The 25,159-nt window shown below is 38.4% G+C and overlaps 1 pseudogene; it reads left to right on the top strand.

Moving 5' to 3' along the window:
* The first annotated feature begins 257 nt into the window (after window positions 1-257).
* Window positions 258-25,159, top strand: part of LOC139739925 (uncharacterized) — a 34,112-nt pseudogene continuing 9,210 nt past the window's right edge.

The raw sequence follows: 25,159 nt of genomic DNA on the forward strand, positions 1-25,159 counted from the left end.
TCGTTTTTATAATCTCCAATCTATTATCCAAGCATCAAAATCAACCTTGGATAGCATATGAATATTTCTTTTCATTTGAGAACTTGATAAACAGTCAGCATGGAGATAGCGACCAATGCATTGTTCTCCTTTGATGCATTCCCAAAATGACAAAATTCGTAACCTCTAATAATCCAAAGTGCTACTTACATCCACCGACAAGTCGTCCTACCTGCTTCACTCACTTCAATCCTGTCGTCAAACTTTAACGAGCAAGCATGTCGTATGTGGACAGTTTGCCTTACCTCGCGAGCAACGACACGAACTCGTCGCTGTATCTCTGCGAATCCGTGTCCCTCGACCCGGCGTCTCTGGCCGTCACCGTCATCACCTACTCCACCATCTTCTTCCTGGGCGTGACCGGCAACATCCTCGTTGCCTTGGTGATTTGGCGCCACCAGGACATGCGTAGCTCCACCAATTACTTCCTCCTGAATCTCAGTGTGGCGGACATGCTGGTCCTGCTCATCTGTGTCCCGGCCGGTATGGTAGAGGCTTACTTTCCCATAGATGGTTACCCGCTCGGAAAATTCATGTGTAAGTATAAACGGCATTATTTTTAAAAGATATTATAAACTGTAAACCAAGTTAACAGTCTGAAACTACCATAGCAAAGAGATAAAAGCAGGAAGTCTGAATCGCTGCAATTTTCACACTTGCATTTTTTTTTTGAATGATCAGAAAAGTTTCTTTTCTTGCTGTTTTCTTTGTCCGGGTAGTAATGGGTCAAAAAATGTGCAAGCATCTGCATTTTAGGTCTTCTCAAACAGACGACGTCTACGATCCATCTTATTCACCATAGTCATGATAGTAACTTTAAAGCATTGTGAATGTGATACGGTGGTTGATAAAATATGAACTTTCTCTTGTGGTGATTTATGATGTGCACTCCATGTGACTGTGGTAAGGGCTTTAGGTGAATCCACGTGATTGATTATGATAGATATGCCTGTTTCGTAATTCTTTTGCTGGTGGGTCGCTGTTTATCTTTACATGTTTATCTTTACCTGAATGAACAATATAACAACATTAAACAATTCAAACACATCTAGAACTAGAGAGGGGCCGTCAAAGGCGGCAGACCCACGCCTAAGTACAAAGTCGGGGTAAACATAATGTGCATTCGGTCATCTACCAGAATTCGGCCACTTAATTGCCAGTGTGCTTTATCACCAGCCAGTGAGTTCTACCAAAGATCGTACACTGAAGTGTACGATCTTTGGTTCTACAGTCACATCACACGCAAATCACATAATTACACATACGGTATTAACACTCATTCACGTACAGGAAAGTCCTTAAGTCTCCTCCAAAAATCCATCGAAAATCCCAAATTCCACCGTCAAAAGTGCAGAATCGGAACTTTTCCAAGCGCGCGCGAATTAAGTCCAGTTTTAAGAGTATTGTCTACGCGACGGGTCGCGGAAAAAGCGCTAAAAATCGAGAAATACGCCGTTTTCTTGCGGGATATTTTGATTATAGCAAGCCGAGAGTGTGATGATATCAAAGGTCGTATGAGTGTACGATCTTTGATGGTATCCACAAAAGCAAAAAAGAAAAACAAAATTTACGTACCCCCTAGGCAATTACCCCTATGATTAGTGTCTACGGGAATTATTCAATGCAAGGGTTGAATGCAAATGTCTACTGCACCAGTATTCGGCCACCAACGAGCGCCGCAACGTCCCCGGTGCAATTTTGCACCAACAGTGTAGAGCGCGATGCATTTTCAGCGGCCTTGCACACGCATTGACATTGAGCACGCATATCGTGCAGTGTGACTGCGACCGAGCAAAATGCTCCTCCAACGAAAAAAACAATCAATGTTAATTTGAAAAATCATCAAATATCAAAGGTCGTATGAGTGTACGATCTTTGATGGTATCCACAAAAGCAAAAAAGAAAAACAAAATTTACGTACCCCCTAGGCAATTACCCCTATGATTAGTGTCTACGGGAATTATTCAATGCAAGGGTTGAATGCAAATGTCTACTGCACCAGTATTCGGCCACCAACGAGCGCCGCAACGTCCCCGGTGCAATTTTGCACCAACAGTGTAGAGCGCGATGCATTTTCAGCGGCCTTGCACACGCATTGACATTGAGCACGCTTATCGTGCAGTGTGACTGCGACCGAGCAAAATGCTCCTCCAACGAAAAAAGCAATCAATGTTAATTTGAAAAATCATCAAATATCAAAGGTCGTATGAGTGTACGATCTTTGATGGTATCCACAAAAGCAAAAAAGAAAAACAAAATTTACGTACCCCCTAGGCAATTACCCCTATGATTAGTGTCTACGGGAATTATTCAATGCAAGGGTTGAATGCAAATGTCTACTGCACCAGTATTCGGCCACCAACGAGCGCCGCAACGTCCCCGGTGCAATTTTGCACCAACAGTGTAGAGCGCGATGCATTTTCAGCGGCCTTGCACACGCATTGACATTGAGCACGCATATCGTGCAGTGTGACTGCGACCGAGCAAAATGCTCCTCCAACGAAAAAAACAATCAATGTTAATTTGAAAAATCATCAAAATACGGGCCAGTTTGTGATGACGGAGAACGAACTTTCATAAATCTAGAAGGACATAGTCCCTCAAATAGGCCTAAACGTAAATTTCGGAATTCTTACGAACATTTGAGCAGCGAAGTCGGATCGTTGGGGAGTTTATGTCTTCGTATGGTAGCGGAAAATCGCAAAGTGAGAAACGGGAAATTTTCGGAATGGTCACTATACCATGGGGTCAAAACTTCAAGGTCACACAGAATTTGCAAGGGTCAACCGATTATCACCAAAATCTAATCGATTCTTTCCTGTCATTATCCAAACATTCCCTGAACATTTCGTGCAAATCCGTTTACCCGTTCTCTTGTTATCTTGTACACAAACAAACAAACAAACAAACAAACAAACAAACAAACATACAAACAAACAAACAAACAAACAAACAAAAAAAAACAAACAAACAAACAAACAAACAAACAAACAAACAAACAAACATACGGAACCCTTTACATAACCCCCTGCCGATTTTCATCGGCGTGGGTAATGAAGACTCCTATGATGCGTTTAAAAAGATTATTTCAAGACTGCACAGCAAACATCGTTGTGGGATGGGAAAACTAACGTGGAAATCAAGTTACCGACTGATTGAAATAACAATACTGCTGAACAAGGAAAAATGATCTGGTGCACTCTAAAGAAAAATCCGAGTCAGAACTGACCCGGAATTGGGTCCGTTGGGGTCACACACCGTTCCGGGTCAAAAATGATTTGGAATTTGGTCATGCAGATCCCGAATTGGGTCACCCTGACCCAATTCATGACTCTGAATGGGTCATATCTGACCCCATTCCTTGTCATTTCTGACCCGGAACGGTGTGTGACCCCAACGGACCCAGTTTCTGGGTCAGTTCTGACTCGGATGTTTTAAGAGTGTGACAGAAAATGTGTTTAATGCCACTTTAGCATCAAATTGACGTGAATAGGTAGAATGAAATGAAATAGTGTTAGAAATTTCACTGAAGTCAGACATGATATGACAAAGTTTCGAAATTTTGAAGTTCCATCGGTTTTCATGAGAGTGATGTTTTTAGTAATCACTTGAGTAGTGACAGCAGCACCTCGCAACACTCCCGTGGGTTGAGAAGGAAGTTTTATCATAAAAATCAACATTGTGCAATAATCAAGTTACCCTAATGGGCAATTCCGCAGTTAGGTGGACATGACATGGATAAAAGAAATGTACCTCTTTATCTTACTCTTTAATTTAGGTACCAACTAATACCATGGATGTTCACCAATCATTAAGGTCTTTCAAGTTCAGTAGATTTTATTTTTTGTATTCATTGGTTTTGCGAGATCTAAAACCATCATTTCAAATGTACGTGTGGGACTGGGGATGCTGAAATTCACTTAAATGCAAATTACAGTGGATTCCTTTGAAAAAAAATCCTCAAAGTTTTGCTATAGGGCAAAAGATGAATACATTTAAATACTCTAAAAGTCATGTGACATTTTGTCAATTACAAAAGGGTGAAATGACCTGCGGAATTACTCCGGACAAATGTAACGTTACTAACCATGCTTTTCGGGGTCTAGCTAATGAATTAATGGTCAAACTGCTAAAGATATTTGCATGAACATTTGTCATGATGCAATAATCGAAATAAATGCAACACTTTGCTTGAAGTAACTTGAATTTTTGCACACTTTTTGTTACAAGACATTGATTTTTTCGTCATGTCCTTTTTTCGTAACGTTACCCAGCCCTTTTAGTTGCCACAGCAATTCTAATGTTTATTTGATTGTATTCATCGTGTTCATTCTTTTCTATATCATAAACCTGCGAAGGATGAACATGTTTTTTGACATGATTTTGACTTGAAATGAATAAATGGTGATTTAGTAGTAAAAATAAATATCTAAATTTGTTTAAATGTAACGTTACTAACCGCGGAATTGCCCTAATGCGTTATATCACAAACCCCATCATTCATTTCAGTTCAATTGAAATTCAATCTAAACTTTATTTTACTTCTTTCAACAGGGCACATGTCAAATGAACATGTACGGCATATGCAAATCATTTTAAAATTCATTCTAGTAAGGTTATCCATATCCTCCAATATCTTGATCTAGATGGGATTTATGATATCTTTTGAAGGAAAAGACAAAGAAGTTTAGAGAATTTGATGCCGGGCTTTAGGAGAATATAGAATCATATTAAAGCTTCTGTCATTCAGTCTCTCTTTTTTTAATCGTTTTTCACAAGTCCAACTCAAACATGGAGTGGAAATGATTATATTTTACGCTCAAGATCGGCGTGCTGAAGTGCGTGGAGTAAGGTCGAGAGCCTGGTTTAAAGGAATAAAATGATTATGTTGGTTTGGTTTCGTTATACTCGTTTCTTCAGCAACTCCTGAGTATCCTATACGTATTTATAACTTGGTGATAAGACTCCCCTTCAAAGAGCTCATGTTGTTGGATTTCAGTGATAAGCAAAGACCTCCTGCTGTAAAATGTCTCAAGTTTTATTTTTGTTTTAGTTATGTGTGTGTGTGTGTGTGTGTGTGTGTGTGTTTGTTTTTGTTTTTTTTTTTTGGGGGGGGGGGGTATAGGGGTTGGAAAGTATTCAGAACTTTGACCAGGCATAACAATAATTATGATTAACATTAAAGACTCTTGTCTTCTAATAATCATGTATTCTTTTTTACTTCTGTAGAGGACAATTTAAAATCGGTTAGATGGGTTAGTATGCAGATGAATGTTGGAACCACTTAGCGATTACATACACCAAGATAATACATTTCACATAATAGAGGATAATTTAGAAACTTTATTCATAAGAAATTCTATTTGACACCAGCGCTGTTCTCAAGATCAGAATTTTCGAGCTCGCAGCTCCCTCTTCAGCATGTTGGTGTTTAAATGATAACTGCCTTCAACTCTTAATGATTTTTTTTCAACATAAGTTGATGGAGCTTTAACGTCGAGACATATGCACTTTTTCTCTTTTCGTGTCACTTGACACTTGTAGGCCTCTTCGTTATCAGGCTTAATTGAGGGCTGTTTAGGAATGTTAATTGATAACCTATGGCTTCATTATGTCTAATGGGGAGGGGTGGATTGGCATGAATCTGACATATACATCATGCCTTCGTTATTGAAGCTATGAAGCAAGTTAAGCTCTGTCGGGAACACCAATAGGCCTATTGCCCAGATCCAATGTAGAAAAGGCCTCGAAACATGGGGGTTGATATTTCATACACAGTAGTTATATTGAAGTCTGCCCTGCAAAAATACGAATGCATCCATAGGCTATAGTCTCGTCTCTGACGATATTGACGAAAAAAAACCTTTTACGGAGTGTTGTGTGCCCTCGTCCCTATACCATTGTTGCCTATACAAAGATGCTCGCGCGAGAAAGAAGCATAGAACGGAGTAAGTGTTAAAGCTTCCGGCATTGCGTGAAGTATTGAATTATCTCACTTTTGGCTGGGTGTACTCCCAAAGGAACGCCGAGAACTAGGATAATAATTCCAACTATTTCTTGCAAACAGCACTTGATGTAAAAAAGGTGAAAGGAACTGACGATTTTGTGTGTACCTACTGGCCTGCCCTTGTCTTCTCTTGTAACGCACAAGACACGAATATACACACACACACACACACGCACACACACACACACTTGCCCCCGATGCAATTATTTTACATGTGTATCTTACATTAATGTGTGTGTGTGCGAGCATGCGTGTGGTTGTGTATGTGTATACATACATACATACGTACGTGAGATATAGCACTGTCTCATTACGGAGTTATAATGTGTTAAAGTTCAGACGACGGAACATCGCTTGCACGTCCACACACAAAAGTACTTTGGTTAAAAGTTTTAGAGCGGATTAGTGGACGAAGATAAATTCTATTTTAAAAAAAACCCCTTCATTTCGGGAACTTTTCACACAGATGGTAATGGCTATGGGAAATGTTGGGCTTTGCATTCGATAAGATGGCAAATATAGGTCTTTGTTTTGCTTGCCATATTGTTGATCTGTTAGTCTGCCGACTATACCTATTCATTGTTTCTGGGTTAATCTATCCTCATAAAGTTGTTCATCATACGCAGAAGACGAACCCATTAAGATTTAACGATTTTCCGGCTCCAGAATGCATTACTTTCCGTTAAGGTTGCTATAAGCCTTTGTTATATCTGCTATAATAATCTGTGGTCCTCAAGTTTTCTCCATTCTTGTGTCTGTGACGACAGAATTGCGGAAAGCGTCATGCTTTATATATATCTCGTGGGATTTTTCAGGTTTTTTAGCGGACTTGACATCCCGCTGGCAATGCATTTTACGTGGTCTGTGAAAATGCTGCGAAATTTGACTTGCATGCATTTTTGTATACGGTATGCAACTGCGAAAAGGGTTATTGACCTACATGTGATGAAAACTATTTTAAAAAAAAGAAGACAGTACTTTTATTTGCTCTCAGCACGTCCTGCATATAGGACAGAACAGAGTACTAGCATGAACATTTAAAAATGGTTTGAACAATTATTGTTAAGTTATTCCTGAATCTAAATAATATAAAAGTTGTTGACTTTTTAATGAGGAGCGTAAAGGTAGGGATACAGTGGTATGTTGAAGAGAGTATCATTTTAAAAACTCCCATAAAGTATTGAAAGTGGAAGGTAACATTTAGTACATTTTTATTGACCATTAGATTCTGAATTGAATTTTGGTCTGGCTCACTGTAAATTCCAGTACATTACTAGGCTATTGCAGACCCATGCACTGCATGTGTGTCCATCATGTATATTTTGTGAAGAAAGTTAATCAAAACTTACAAACATTTCTATATACATTCTTGCCACACAAAATGTTATTACATCAGCTCTTATACTTTTAGATTTGTGTTTATAGATAAAAAATACAGAAGACTGCAAAAAAGGCTTAAGTGGCTGACACACAGAACTACTGAGTAGTTAAGAGTTTTGTGCATTATTCAAATTGTAGATAACTGTTGACTTCCAAATTTCTAAGCAGTGGCCTAAACAAGTCCCCTGAGGTTCATATTTAATGTTTTGCTGCATTTTGGGAGGTCTGTAAAAGGTATCCCCTACCTTTAAGTCCCTGCACTATGATTAGAGTGTAGACGCATGGTTCTGTCCAAAATCAGTTACGAACTACTATCTGACGCCACAAATCAAAACCGGACGTACTGGATTTATGCAATGCAAGTGCATATAATTTTGACTTATGTTGATTTGTAATACCCTGATCATCACTTACTTGGTCACAAGAATGTGTAAATATACGTGCCAGGTCGATCATAATAATTCTTTTTTCAGCTTTTTCTTTTTTTTTCTCTCAATTACTACACTATGATTAACAAACGACATGGGAACGCACCTTCTAAACTCGGCATAGCTTGAAAGTTTGCATATTTTCCAAGGTGACTGGGCAGTACTATTTCGTATAATAATTATATTCTCACTTGTGAGTATCTATGTCTATTCAAAGAAACCAAAATGCAACTGTTTTCACATTTAATCTAGTCCAAATCTATCGCATGCACTTTGTTAGACGGGTTACGCTTCATTTTCGTTGTTGTTGTTGTTGTTGTTGTTGTTTTCGTTATTCAAAGAGTTTACTATTCCGAAGGTTCGTTTGTCCCATAACGGAGGGATGATCCTTTAATCCAAAAATGATAGAGGATATACGTCAGACCGGAGAAGACTGAATAGGCTATTTTCGCTGTATGATGGGCATAAACATTGTTAGGATGTTGGAATATGACCTAACTTTTAAAACATCGTTCTTTCCGCCATGCTTGGAAAAGAGACCATGCACCTTCGTGATTTATATTTGAAGACAAGTGTTAAGAATATATAAGAAGACAAACTATGTCAGGACAATAATAATTGACCATGCGAAGATCCGGCCCTGAGTGTGTTCAGAAATATATCATAAACTATTATGTATATTCTTTAACTTAATTTCCATCAAAAAGCGATAAAAATTCGATTATTCGATTTTTAAGGTCACAGAAATTCCTACGAGACCTGATTATCGTTGTGAGTCAGGTTTTAACCTTTTCGAGATGCGAACCGAGGCGACCATTTCCTGTGCTACTGTGACATAATAATACGCGAAGAGGATTTTCATGTAAATCGGAGACAAGCCAGTTTGGGCTGCTGCGTGAGGACTGTGTGTGATACCCTGCTGGCCCCATCTTTTATTTCTTGTTGATGGTTTTGCCTGTATTGCTTCATGTTAAATGTCTTTGAGGTGGACTTCTTCCATGCCAGGGAGAGGGGGAGGAAGGATGGTCTAGCGACAAAAGATAAAATGTGATAGAATAGATGCGATTAGAGCTCATTGCAACCTCACGATCGGATGAGAAGTCACGGCTGTAAACTTGGTGGAACATTTCCATTACTATGTGAATATAATTATGTATATATACCCTTTTTAATACCTTTTTTTTTAGATTCCTGCAGGACAGGAAAATATTACATATGAATTTGACGAAAGACAGACCTGTGCTGAGAAACAGCAACAACATTTACAAAATGTGGTTCTAATGTCAGTTAACTGGTGATGACAGACGTTGATGTGGGTTCACAAGTGATGATGAGTAATAAACCACGCGTAAACAGCAAAAGTCCTAATGAACCTATAACAGAAAATGATCATAAAACTAAATTACTGTTGCAATATCGATAGTTTTGTTAACATAATAATAATGATAATAATAACCAATATTTATATAGCGCTTTTTCTAAACAGACGCAAAGCCCTTCAACAATTTTAACAAAGTACAAGAAATCAATGTATATTTACCAAACAAAACAAAACAGAGAAAGGACAAAGCAAAACAAATAAACAATGACTTTAAACTTGTCAGATCACTATCAGCAGTGGAATTAAGTAAGTGCTATAAAGAGGGCTTACTCCCTTTATCAATGATGATGGAGGTGATGATGCTGATAGTTATGAAAAATCATCTTTTCTGTGGTACATGTTGATAATTTCATTTATAGATGGAATTTGTCCATTCCAATGATAAATGCCTGTGTCATTGTCATCGTTATCACAATATAGTTCATGTCATATTATCGCGTTCGTATTTGGTGTGCTACAATAGTCACAGTTGAAGCTGGTTGATAAAATCACTCGCCAGTGATTGGAAGAATTTCCGTTGTTGTGTGTCTTCCGATTGCATCCGATTTCACATCCCGCTCTGCATCCAGAGCACTACCAATGCTTCCCCCAGAACCCCCCCATCTCCCTTTCCCGTGTTCACGTTGACTTTCACATTGCGGACTTTGGCCACGAAGGGAGTGAACCACGTGTTTAACGACTGGCGGACAGACATTTATAGAGCTGATGTTTGGGTGTAGCTAAGAACCTGTCACTTGGAAATCACGTGACAGGGTCCAAAGAACCCATCAGCAAAGAACTGAGATGGGGGTGATGAATTGCCAGAAGAACATAGAGAAAAGCTATTTGATTATCATGAGCGTTAAGTGATGATTTTGTTAAAGTTATTGTCATATCAATTCCTAAAATAGTGACTTTGGGTTAACAAATAAAATTTTCCTTTCTCTCTCTCTCTCTCTCTCTCTTTCTCACGCGCGCGCGCGCAAACACACACACACACACACACACACATACACACAAACACGCTCCCTCCCTTTCTTTCTCTCTCTCTTTCTCACACATAATAATTATTCCTCCTCTTTATCCAACTGTGTGTTGAATACAGGGGATTCGCCAATTTACGTTATGCGTCAATAAATGGGAATTTTTAGATCATAAATGTGCATAGTCACGTGCCAACCGCGTGAGAATTCTCATATTCAAGATCCTCGATCACACAATCTTGAAAGCAGCATTCTTGCTAATGAAACTCGTGTTTGAAGTGTATAGGTATCCTTGGAAACGCCACAATTTGAGGCAAGATATACTAAAGCCTCAATCTTATGACAGAAATCTTGACAACTGATGATTTTGACATTCAGTAGGACGGAGTGACAATCTTCAAGCCAAAGAATATTTCTAAAACTTATTTTTTTTTTAAAGCAAGAGAATAGCTGGCAGCTAGAATAAAGACACAGGGTGACAAATAGACAGTGATAACCCAGTAAAAGCTTGATTGATGCGTGTGCGTGTGTGTGTGAGTGTGTGTCATTTAGCAGCACAAGAGAGAAGAATACAGCTATATATAAGCTGATATTTATTCATATTAATTTCATTGTTAACATGGACTTGATATCGAATGAAATTAAAATAAAGAATATCATAAAATAAAAAAGTGTGTGTGTGTGTCTGTGTGTCTGTGATGTCTCCTCGTTGAGTCTTTCCCCCAAATAATACGGTGGTTTGACATCAACACCCAGTCTTCTTCTAAGATTGATCAAAGTTTAATGAGCGTAAATCCATTATGGTTTCCGAAAAGACGTCCTGTCTTCGAGACACACCCTCGAAGCGACCTTTCCCCTCCCTTTGTAAAGTTTGAAAACTTAGGAGATCGTCACCACAGGCAACACTTGTTATGAAACATTTTCATTGACAGCATGCCCGTAACCATGGAAACGGCTCGCAAACTCACCACAACACGCCGAATTAATTGAATATTCATATAGGTCAGGGAAGGACGGCGAGTAATCCTTTAAAAGCATGATCTGCGCTCCCTTCCGATGCTTTTGACTGTATTTGACTGCATGTACTTTAAACAAGTTGAAATCCTATTAAATATACTCTCAATGAATTTTTGACACAAATACTTCCCCTTCCCTTGCACCATGCCTCCATATACGTTATACGTTCTCCGAGAAAAAAAAAGTCACATCTACTATCATTTGTTACTTGCACTTGTTGTGGTTAACACCCACAGGGATGCATTTTTTGTTGTTGTTGCTTTGTCCTGAATGTTTTGACTTTGTCTCTGATTTGTTCACCATGTCAATTTCGTCATAGGACGAGAAACATTTTGCCGCAGTGAACCCAAAAATACCTACTAACCTATAACCTTTTTATCTATTAATCTAATAATCTATTTAGCTACTGACAATAGGATTATGATCACAGATCAAGTGGCTATTGACTGATTTCATGATGATATTCTCCCTTGTACCAGTATAGATTCCTCCGTACACAGACGTCACCGCCTCGCCTATAATATTTTCATATGGACCCTCCTTGTAAACAGACCAGGCGCTGGCATTCTGCTCAAATATCATCCCCTGCAGCTGCATAGAATAAGAATAAATACAACAGGTGGAAGTCAGATTACAACTACTCATGAAAGACAAGACCACTCAGCGATAAGTTCATGTTCACAAACTTATCACACATCAGGCAGTTGGAAGTCACTACATAAAAGCACGTTCAACAGAGTTTGAGTCTTCTAAACTTTTCAAGGTATGTACATCTCAATTATTAAATAACTCTTGGCAGAAGAAGTTCAACGGGACTTTAAAGTGAAATTTTACCACCAATGAGAATATGTGTCAGCGCATGGGCCTGCCTCCGCGCGTCGCCATTTATGGATACATCCATTTCGAACACTATTTGTGGAAGCATCTACATTATACATCTTCCAGGGTTGCCTTTATTGAATTCTTCCTTCCCGATGCAGGGAAATCATCGATTTTGGCTACAAGTTAGTGCGGGAATCTATAATGAAAGGTATGACAGCCCTTTGACGTAGTAAGTCATGTCGTCTGGGGTCCCCAAGGGAGAAGGAGTTGACTAGGTGACCTGAATTTTGGCAACCAACTATTTTTGTTACTGAAGTTGACTCTACTTTACATTCTCAAGTGGCAACGGATGACTCTAAATGTTTAACTACGAAGGTAGTTATATATATATATATATATATATATATATATATTCCTGATCTCTTTCTATTTTCTCATTCTAGTTTGGAAATGGACAACGGATGTTCAAGAAAGGGAACTATTGATCCGCATTTCAAGTTATCATCATCTTCTTGCAAAAGTGCATATGGCATGTATGGGAAGTCGATGTGGCGGAATTGACTACCGAAGGGTCTATGTCACTTGAAGAAGTAGTGGTAACAGAAGTTACAAAGTTGGAATTCGATTTGCAAAGCTATTTTCATAAAAAAAAAGAAATTATTTAGATATTTCAAATTTCACACTTTAATGTGCTTGTAAGAATTCACTGCATTGACAGCACCGTTCAAAAATGGGGTTATCCCACGAGACTGACGTATACGAGTCATACGGCCCGAGAGTTCCACATTGAAAAAAAAAAAAAAAAAAAGGTCCATGATATGCTCATACAGCCCACGAGTCATAGAACCTGTGGAGTCAACACTATAGGCAAATAAGGTCCATGAGTCCGACACTAGACTAAAAAGGCCCATGAGTCTGACAACAGGCAAAAAAAGGCCCACGAGATCAATATGATTACATCACGGGGCTTGACGTGCATCCATGAATTAGGACTGATTCACATGACGACGCGGCTCATACGCTCAAAAAAAAAAAACACACACACAAAAAAAACCCAATACGAATATTCTATCGTGGCAAGAGTATGACGTCCCTTTGCCATACTCTGAAGTATCTGGGGCGTAATTACTATCCGGAAAACAGCTCCATCGAAAATGGCGACGAAAACACCCAGAAAGGACCTCTTGCGCACCATAACGTCAGAGCTAGAAAGTCAGTTGTGGAATTCAGCACGAATTAGATGGTGACTCAGGTTTCAGGCGTTTATTTTTTTTGACAGATCTATGACAGGAAGCAGTGGTTGAACTCGGCTCACTGTGAATTAGCTGGCACAGTAGTCATTTTAAAAGTGATAATTTAGCGGAAAAAACTTTGTTTCTCTTCCTACAGTCATATTGCTAAAGTTCATTGAACTATCCGGGACAAAAATTAGTTGTTATCGTTGATGTAGATGTTTTGGAGTGCTTGCTTTGACATAATGACGAGCACATCACAAGTTTTGTGGAATACACACACACACACACGCAGATATAAATATATATCGTAATATATAATGTATACACACAATGGCCTTCTTGTTTACCACGTTCTTGTAAATTTCACAGTAATCAAACACTGGAAATGTCTACCGCATGTGAAGCGATATGTTGTCCGGCTTGCACAAGGAGGCCAAGTTGAAAGGCCGAGGTATTGGGTGCCTCAATTAGTGAGGCGTGGATACTGAATAATTCCATACAAAAAAAGTAGTGGAAACTGCAATTCATCTGTCATGGAATGCCTGTGGGAGACTGACGAGAATCTACGGTCATTGTCAGTCCAGATCAAGATGGGAGAATGAATCGGGGCACTAATCTAGAGCAAAAAGAATTTATGATTATCTTTTTTTTTTCACAGGAACTGTATGTCAGAAAATTTGATGGCCGAGCTAGATTGGCTTTGAAATCGATTCTACGGACTGAAATGATTTTTCGGTAGGAGTGAGAAACCTTCTACATTTCTGCCTATCCTCTCTTCATCCTTCATCCTCCTCTTCCTCCTCTTCCTCCTCCTCCTCCTCCTCTTCTCTTCCTCATTTTTTCCTCTTTTCATTCTTTCTTCTTCCCGCCTTTCCTTTCTATCCCCAATTTATTTCTCTCCTCACCTTCCCCAATCGCCATTTTCATCACCTGTTTTGTGTGGGAGCTAATGAATTCCTTTAATTAGCAATTCACGATTTACTTGAACATCTTTAATGTAAAGGACGTCGTATCTGCGACCCTACGGAGCAACATGATATTCAAATCAATATGGCCTAACCCGATTATTGGTGTATCAATATACTTTACGCACTTGTCAATTCTTGCTGATGGGGCAAAAGGAATTGAATGAAATACGTGAGAATACAAATTGAAAACAAAAATCAATTGTGATTTCTAGTGAATAATTTCATTTTGAAAATCGTACTTTCATTTAATTTTGCTGTTTGTAACTGTGTTGAAATATGGGCCTCTCTGTATACGTGCACATGTTTGCATTTTATGTTTTCTTTGTTCTGAATTTTGTTTTTGCCTTTACCTGGTTTTTGTTTTTACTTTGTATTGTTTTTGTTTTTACTTTGTTTTGTTTTTGTTTTTGCATTTGTTCGTATTTTTCAAGCGTACGGATTTACCTGGGTGTGCGATTTTAACCATCAGAAAAAAAAGAAGAAACCTGACTAAAATCTGTATGGAGAGTAGAAAATCAGCAACAAGTGCGGTGAAGCATCTCCGCGAGTCTCCAATTGACCTTTCATTATTTGCAATGGCTGAGGTATTTCATCAAAGCCGGACTGTTCTTCGGTAATCCGATATTCTTATCCCTACACACTCATGAGCGCAGTGGTCGGGGAGATGTCCTTTCTTCTGGCGTCCTCTACTGCGCATGCTCGCCTGCATTTCTTAGCAGAGGGAGATTAGGAAACTAATGAATTGATGTAAAGAGAAAGTAAAGTGGTTGGGATGTGGTTGGATTCTTCCAATGACAACCCGCGTTCTTAACTTCCTCTATGAATCTTTAAGGGAAAATGGAAGACTATAGCAATAATGCACCGTTGCTTCATTGACCTGTATCATAGCTTGCTTTATTGCGCGTAAGATAATATGCAACGAAATCGAGTAAATCATATCTTTGTCATGTACCACTGAACATTAATGGGTACACATACGCGTTCAGGACGGAATAGGCGCGGCCATGCACAAGGGGGATTAGTGCAAGCTGAAGGCTCTGTGACGAAAATAACAAACCAATTAACGAATTAACATCATTAATTATTACATATACATATACGTGTATGTGTGTGCGTCTGATACAAAAACAAAAACAACAAACTTACAGAGTGATAGAAAAGGAACGGCGTTTTAGTCACTTCACTTTTAAGCAAATACCAAAGGGCGATCTTTTACTCTGTTAAGACAGCACAAAACGCACTGACACTATAAACCCAACGGCCTATTTTGTATTGTATTATGCCTTTATCTCATCGAAACAACTTTGGTTCTTATATGCGATCAAAATGCGAGTCGTTTGTTTGTTTGATTATGATAATACTGCAGTTTCTGTCAGAAAAACACTTGTGACATGCACCTGGAGAAGATTACGATATGCCCTTTAAAACCTGCAAAAAAGCGGAGGTCATCTTGAACACATGCCAGTGGAGGTGTCTTGTTCTCAAAAAACACCACCAGCCCGTAAAATTGGAGTAGGGCCTATGTTGATACTCAATATATCAAGAATAAATCCAATCCCATTGATTCAGTACATCTGTCTCTGCTGGCCATGTACTCTTCACGAGGACTTCTAAGAGATAGGGATTAGCATTTTCTTTTCTTCGATAAAGCACATCAGAAGTGGGTCGCCATTAAAGTGGTCATCGCTTGCAGGAAATGGCGCGTGATGAATGGCGTAGCGTACCCAACGAACCTAATCCAGGCCCCTGGAAAAACGGGCAAATTATCCGATACTTCTTGCTTATATACTTCACTACACGTCATAATCGTCGCATTCTCTGTCGTATAAATCTATTATTGACACTAAAGGTGATACAATAATTTCTAATGCACTGATTTATGTTTTATTTCTTATACAGTATTATCTGCACCTTGTGTATACAAGAAGTACGAAGAAGTGTCAACTTGATATTTTGTATTTCACTTCCTGATGTGCCAACTTTCCATCGCAGTCATATTGTATTTCTTATCGGTACGTCCTTTTACATTGGAATGACTTTGATTAAAATTTGTTGTCTTTACCTTGAAGCAGTATTCTATGATGTGGAAATCTTTCTATGCCTGCCTACTTTGTTATTTGTCGCGAATACATTGTATAGAGTCTTACGTACTTTGTGGCTTGTGTATATTGTTCAGGCAAAACTGTTGGAATAATGATCGAATGTAGTCAAAGCTAAGTTAGCATGAAAAGGGCTCTCTCGTCTGCTCACCATCGAGCACCATTCAGACCGATCTGAATTCAAAGGCAGACGATCCGGGCAGACGACTCCCATGCCGGAGACTCTTTAGCGCGCAATCTCATTCCCCGCGGGAAAAGAAGAAGGGCAATATCGGGTTGCCACATATCCTGCGATGTTAAGTGGGGACAACGAGGGAAAATTACAACGGGATAGATGTTACCGAAAAGGAGCTGTTGAATGCGGTGAGAAAATGAGTCAGGTTGAAAAAGCACGCTGGTCCATGCCAGCAGGCCACCACTTAGCCGATCTACTGAAGATGTTGAAGTTTCGTCATTTTGTTCGGCATCGTGGATCAAATGACGTAGATAGTCATTCGTAGAACTTAAAACAAAAAGTGCATATTATAGATGGATGAATGAATTCAATACACTGATTGTAAATGAGAAGAAGCAGTGGCTTCTTATATGTCTTGTAAATCTTTTCTCTAATTTGATATCAGATACAAAATGTCTACCCCCCCCCCCCCCCGCAGCAAAACGGGAAGACTGCTGCCTAATGGATTGGCATATGATCTTGTTTTGATTTATATGGCCACGGAAAAGGTACTCGGATGTCCTTGACAAAGGTACCACGAAATCGACGTCTTTAAGTCTCCTCCGAAGGACTATGTTATTCAATGAGAATAAAGCGCCTTGCTTATTAAAGGACACCATCGCTACTGCCAGAGGGTTCGAACCATTGACCTCACTGCTGAGAGCCCGTGTTTCATCCACTAAGCAACAACAGCTCCTCAGTTAATTCCATGAAATCCATATTATCATGGGAGTTGTGGTCCCAATCTACCTACTAGTATAAGCTCGCACTGTCCACTGCATAATGCATCTCTCCCACATGTTTTTCTACCGATGATATTGACCTCTTTTTTTTAACCGGTTCCGTCTGCACTCTTGAGAGTTGAACAGTCATAGTAAGTACTGGCTGGAGAGGATTTGAATCGGAAGATGGCGGACGCGCGTGTTTGTTTTTCCCCTCCGTGCGTGGAGAAGAGATGTAGTTAGGTCAATTCTGTCTGCTCGTATATGGGTATCATCTTGACTGACAAAGTACTAGTAACATCTCCTTTGACGAGATCGAGCATTCAAACAAACGACAACATTATGCACACCGTGGAACAACGGTCTTGCAACAAAATTCTTTAGTGGTTTTGACCCATCTCCCATCAGTGTTATACTTGGAAACTTTCCTAATTCATGATCTTCATAAACAGAAATTCAAAAAAAAAAGTGTATTACACAATGTTGAATATAAGATTTGTGTTTAAACATACCAAAAAGTAGAATTTGTCTGTTTGTATCGTTGTTTTGTTGTTGGTCTTGTAAAGCTGTAGAAGTGATTAAAATTGTCTTCATTAAAAGCTCCGCCGTGATCTAGCAGGGATTTTATGCGAAGCAAGACAGTACGATTTTGTATTCATGGTCGTGTCATCGCTGTGGTTTTCTGCACCAAGAAGATTATAGTGAGTCCTATCAGAACGTTGATACCGCGTGTATGCATGAGAATTAGCTTGAATGATGCATTCAGCGATAAAACCTCTGGCGTCGAGACTCTGTCAGACGCGTACGTTCGTAGATCACGTGATAAGCTGAAGATGATTTCTGTGCAGTGCGTGGGTGTTATTTTCCCGCCATTATGATGATTATATTAAGGCTCTTATTCTGAGAGCAGTGATGTAGTGGCAGAAAGAGAGAAAAAGAGAAAAACAAGAGTAAGAGTAGATATATTCTCGACCAAAACATGTCCAGCTGCTATAATGAGGTCTTTGCCTTGTAGAAGTGAGGGTAAGCAAAATTAGACGGCCGTCGGAGAGCATTGATTTCTTAGTATATCTTTACTGCAGAGCCAACAATTTTGTCTGTTCTTATTTTCCTATGCGGTGTACTTCTTCTTTATATTTGTCCTTTAATCGACAACAAAATCAATCAATCACTGAAGAAGCTGTCTCCTCAACACACCAAATTCCTTCCTTTACCACTATCATGACTTTTGTGACAATAAGATTTATTGACTTTCTTGTCCCTAACTATTTTTTCTTGATATCTACGCTTTAGTTTGACTTGGCTAACAAAACAGTATGTATTGAAATCTCTCCACGCAGTTGATAAAATGTCTGTATCGCAATTCTTGACGTTGACCTCTTACCTTTTGAATATAAATTAGAGCTGACTTTTTTTTCAAGTTTTACAAAAAGTTTATCGTGTGCTTCTTGCTTCGTGAAACCGTTGTTCAGTGCCGCAAACTGATTGTACCCCATTTCTTATTAGCCTTTCTCGTATTGATGATAGAGGGTTTATCAGTTCAAATACTTGGATTGTTGGCAATCTTGTGAAATAAATAGCAAAGGAATTACGACCCACAGTCAAACTTGAGTTGGTCAACAGATTCCTCCAGATAGGGGAACACGCACAAGAAATCTTTATTATGCCCTGAACGCAGAAGAAAATAAAATGATATGGGGGTGGGGAAGCACACTCGCCCGGAATCTAACCCCGTCAGGTTATCTCTGTGCCCATCGCTGATCCTTCGCAGAGTTCCCGAAAATGACACTCATTAAATTTATGCCCCTCTCTTTTTTACCCACCAATTCTAAACTTTATCACACATTCTCCCGTGTCCTTCTTGCCTGTCTGCCACCAGTAAATGTCATCGAATAGAGTCGTCAAACTTCGATGCGATCGAATTCAGGGAATTTACTGCCGGGCTAGACACGCAAATAGATAAAAACGGAAATATGGAGAACGTGAAAGTATCAACCTTAAAGGGCTGGGACGGAAAAAAAAGCAGTTTAAACGCATAATAATCTTCATGCGACAATAACCTCAGTGATGCTTGCATATGTCACTGTTGTGAACGAAGCACTCTGAGGAGTTTATGACAAAACAAATTGATCTGCACGAGGATATCTTTATCGCGATGTTGTCGGGAATACAGTACTTTAAAGTTGTTTCCATGACAACGAAACTCAGAAAGGGATGATGGTGTGAAGCTGCCAAAGATGTAAAGAAAGGTTACGGGTAATATATCTCTGCATCTCCAAACAAGCATTTCTATGAATTCATTAGGTCTCGTTTCCTCTATAATTTATTCCTCCATCTCATGCATCACGAATATACACTCCTTATGACATTAATGGTCTGTTTCTATTTGACCATCTGCTATAGCCTCCCTCAGACACTGTCTTATTCCGTAGTAGTTACATAGCTTTATGAAGTCTTGCTACTGTTATAAAAAATAGAAAATGAAACTGATTACTACGATTTCTGTATGAAGGTCATTGATGTCTTCTCTTAACTTTAATGAGCTTTGAAAAAAAAGGCTATTTAGTAATTTATAGTTGAAAAGTAGGACTACTTCGGAATGCATTCTTTCTTTCATGTCTCATTTTGTTTTCATTTATCTTCATTCTTTTCTTCTGGTTTTTTTTTTTTGGGGGGGGGAGCTATGGGGGACGAACGAATCCTTATGATCTAACTCAAGGAATCTTTATTCCTAAAGATTTAACAAATGCTCTAATTTGTGTATTGAGAAAGGCAATGATTTAGTCAGAAAGAATTCCTTTCTAAAATGTTACATATCAAAAAGGAACAATTATAATTATGTAGACTCCCAACCTCCGTCTTTTTTATTCTAACGAAATCATCCTGAAAAAAAGTGCACAATGATTATGCAAAAGTTAAGTCAGAACAAAGGAACAATAATCTTGTCCGTCTTTAACACGGCTCGAGCGCGTGACGATATGAAATCGAAATTGAATATAAATGTCAGCATCATTTCCAGTCTCTTTTTAGACTTGACGGATTTGATCCATGTAGCCCGGCGTAAAAAAAGACGAAAAAAAAAGACGTTCGCTAGGGCATCGTAAAAATTAACCCGCAAACCACCAACATCTCCATCAGTCGTTGGCATAATGCGTGAACAGGTTGCTATGGTGATGACAGTGTTCATTCTCAAGCATTGTTATCGGGGAATCCTTCATATATTTCTCTTGTACTCATGTAAGTGATCGTATTATAGAATATTTATGGCCCCTGTGTCTGAAATCGAGTCGGCATTGATGACCCAATTTTCTAGACGCCTAGACACCCTCTGATTTATGATTACACTATTCCTTTCAAATGTATCTCTAATGATACTGCTCTAAAGCATCACTACTATGGTTTGTTTTGATTCCACACGATAACTTATCTCTCACGACCTGGCCTTCCACGTGTGAAATTCAGTCCACTGTCACTCTCACTTCTTTGTGTCGATATTCACTTGTCTCCCGCCTATAGTCTAGAAAAAAAAAACACACACACACACATATATATATATATATATATATATATATATATATATATATATGTATATATATATGTATATATATATATATATGTATATAAATATTTATATATATATACATATATATATATATATATATATATATATATATGTATGTATATATATATATATATATATATATATATATATATATATATATATATATAGTGTGAAAGGTGTGTTTTCAGTTGTTAAACCCCTGGGCCGTCGCATCTTAGTAGAGTGTAGGTGAGAGAAAGGATGAGACGATAGACGTAGCTTGAATCCTCACAGTTTGATTTTTATTCTCAAGCTTTCGGGCCCTGCCCTTTATCAAGACTAAGGATCAAAGAAATCGGACAAAATAATGATGATGGATACAGAACATGATATAGATATTGTATACAAAAAATAATAACGATCAAGATAATAGTGAAAATAATAACGATAATGATAGAGGTAGAAATAGCAGAAAATAACAAAATTAATAGGAGTGTATATATGTCATTTCAATTTGTAAATAACTGAACGAAATTCAACGTAAGATGGCTGCTGGTCACATGATCTAATGTAATCAGTAGAATGTCTAATTACTCACGTTTCGCCTTAACTGTAGTTTCTTGTTTGGTATCGTAAAATACAAAAGGAAAGAGAAAGAGGTGAAGATATAAAGAGAGAGAGAGAGCGAGCGGGTGAGCAAGAGAGAGAGAGAGAGGAAGATTATTGAAAAAGTAAATCTTGGCCCTGGATTGGATTCATTCGACCTGAATATTGATGGACCATCACGCTCTCGTATTCATTCAGTTCGTTTTTAACAGCGAAGGTTTCATTTTTGCGAAGGCGATCGTTGAAAAGATGGATGTTATCTAAATAATTGACGACGGACTTTCAATAAGAGCATCCAGGTCCGAGAGAGACCTAAAGCTTTTACAGGTGAATTTCACCAACAAACCTTGGATCCTTCCTAGATATAGAACCATGACATGGTTAAAAAGTTAATTTTGTAATGTAGGTAATGGAATTGAATTACACACAGGATAAAACAAGAGTGAAGTGTCCCCTATAACTCTTAATTTAAACGAAATCATTTTCGTTTATTTATCATATGATTCCTCTTCCTCTTTCTCTTGTACCCTCCACATCAGTGATCTTATGGAATAGACGAGGTCTGAAGCCTTTCCGTGTTAAATCATCTTCCACGGCAAATGCCGTAGTGTAAAACCGTGGTGTTCTCAACACTATTGTACAGCTTGATTTCTTTTTTTTTTCTTCGGGATTATGTTTAAGTTCTCTTCTTACTAATAAATCTATCTTGCTGAATCAGAGGGAAGGAAAATTTTATCTTCCCATGGTAACTTTATTTTCTTTCATGAAAATGTGATATTAACTCTGTCAAATGTTATCGATTCCCATCTCCAGAAAATCACGCCAGCTTCCTATATTGTCCTTTTTTTTAATCGTACACAAATTATTCCTTTATTCGTTTCTTTATCACTTCCGTGTAAAAAAAAAGAAAAAGAAATGTTGGTTAGGATTTCAATGCGATTGTAGTTTTGAGAGAATGGCGGTGATGTTATATTTATACCAAATAATACATCACTCAATCTGATTATAATATTTATATTTATTTTTTCATAGATTGAATGATAATTATCGTTGTAATTGCCTTTATCTGTCGTCATCATTATCACATTAGACCTGATATATTACTTATTACATCGAGACAAGGAGATGAGAACTTTTCAATGCGTTCTGTCTTCTGTTTGGAATGATGTTTGGAAAAAGTGATAATGTAATACAGACCTGTATATATCGGCGCCCCATGACCCTAGCTCATTTCTATTTCAAAAAAAAACAAAAAACTCCAGTATATTCCTTACAACTGAATCAAATATTCATCATGTTCATTTCTCTTCCAATGAAATTGTTCAATTGTTGACGGTGGTCAGCTTCCGTCAGCATACGTCAGTAATTTGATTGAGAACATATCAAACAGGGCCAGTCAATGCAGACGTTGCCTTATTGGTATGCGATATACCAGTCGTTTAATTTACTATGACTGTTTTAGCAATGCGCCGTGTTAACAGGACTTTGGAGCTCGATACACACTTTGAATAATTAACGAAAATTTCTTTCGCGAACATTTACCGAAATGTCAACCGATATTCTGCGCCAAGTTATAAGGCGCGTTGAAGCTAAAAATCAACTATTTATCAATAATGAACTGTGAACTTAAAAAGAAAACGAAATGTGAATTGTACAGTCATGAAAGCACAAATTGTGTTTGCTCACGTCAAACGAGACAGATTAATGTGGATATTAGTCGAGACAGCCTGTAAAAAAGTTTTGCTCCTGGCATATCGGGCTGAAGCCAACGCGGAAATGTTCAGAAAATGGTGATTGATTTTTTGCCGTCATGTTCTTTAATTTATGACAGAATGCTCGCTGATCTGCATTATTAATTTCTCAATTTTTGATTAATCAATTTTTGGGCATATACATCGAAACGTTTGCTGAAAAGAGTAAAAAAAAATCAACCAGAGAGAATTGGAAGGGAAGCACAGTCAGCATAAAAAAGCAACAACAACAACACACACACACACACACACACACACACACACACACACACACACACGTTTCTTGTCTTCCACGAAGCTGTTCTCAGCGAAATGTTGCATGTTCACGTTTTATGTATCATAGGAAGTTGTCCTAGTGTTTGTGAATATTTTTCCAATCATTTTTTACGATATTTTGATAAAAGCGGAAAAGAGGAAATCAAGTCCAAATATGAATTAGTCTGGTAAAAAAGAGTAAAATCTTACGAGTTCGAGGGTAAAAATTTGACTGAAATCGGATGAAAAATAAGGAGTTATGATATTTTGAAGTTATGATATTTTGAAGTTTTGCTAATTTCTGCAAAACAGTTTTTGTACAGTGGATATGAATTCAAATGAGTGAGCTGACTATGTCATAACATCACAATGTTCCTTTGACCGTGTACAAAAATGACAAAAATTCAATGTTTCTGTCACTGAAGTCTTAAACACGATATTATTCCTGGTTGAATAACTTCAGAATAGTGATCAGTTAGATACATCAGAATTTGAGCCTCGGGCATAATTGCGTTTGGATGAAAAACTGGAAATTTCAAAATTTTATGTACAAACTATATGGCAAGTTGTGAGGGGATGACATGCTCACTTTGCCATTGATTTTGTATATTCATATTGACCGTTCAAGAACCGTTTGCTCAAAAATTAGCGAAACTTCAAAATGTCATAACTTCATTATTTTTCACCCGATTTCGATCAAAATTTTACCGTTGAACTCGTAATATTTTACTCTTTCTCATCAGACTAACTCATATTTGCTTAGTCTTGTGTGTAAAGCTTAGTTGCTGTTTTGTCCGACTTTTTCCCTCCTTCCTAACTCCACGAGTGTGAAATCAGAGGACGGTGTAAAGTCATAAAAACAACGTGAAACAGTTGGTTGCGACAATGAAAGAAATAGTAATGAAATTTCAATTCCGTATTACTAGGTCATCCTTGTCGGCTGTGGTGAAGAAGTGGAAAGGACAACATAAATTGACAAAGTGAACTTTCTGGGAAAACGTGGAAAAACGTCATCCCTCAATCAATACCTAAGCACCAATTTCCTCTTGCACAACAAATGATTATTTCGAATAATACGGCCAGGCAATAAATGTATACATCATTTTATTTTTAGCTCCTTGTTTACCCCATACTATAATCATTGCCTGTAGCCAAATATGTCTGCCGACTTTTTCTTGCATTTCCCCAGAGCTGATCAACTCCTTTAATATCAACATGAGAGTCAATACCATGGAATCGATGTTGAAGACCCCCACACCTACTAGATCACATACTTCATGTTGCTTTATTCGTTTGCCCTCTCATTAGACTTTCGTCTCTTGGCGACATTGCATCTCACGTGATACACAGTCCTTGTGTGTACCATCTGGTGACGGAATTGCGAGATGATGGAATTTATGTACATTACATTCAAAATGCTGACTAATTTATTCCCCCTTTTTTCTTGATGGGAGGGGGTTAGGGGTGGGGACAAGGGGAGGAGAGAAGAAAGGGGATTGAGAAAAGAAAGGGGCAGGAAAAGAGGATGGGATTGGAAGAGAGAGGGGGATCGAGTGAAGGGGAGAGGGAGGTGGGGTGAGAAGGGAGGAGATGGAGACAATAGTGAGAGGGATTGGAGAGGTTGGAGAGGAAATAGAAGGGATGGGGGAAGAAATGTGGCGATTGAAGGGAGGATGGGGAAAGGGGATAGCGGCGAAGGGATATAGGGGAGGGTTGAGCGGAAGAGCATTTT

The sequence above is a fragment of the Diadema antillarum genome, unplaced genomic scaffold (genome assembly GCF_040938485.1).
Source record: "Diadema antillarum isolate AM-2024a unplaced genomic scaffold, OU_Dant_1.0 seq00000821_RagTag, whole genome shotgun sequence".
Lineage (NCBI taxonomy): Eukaryota > Metazoa > Echinodermata > Echinoidea > Diadematoida > Diadematidae > Diadema > Diadema antillarum.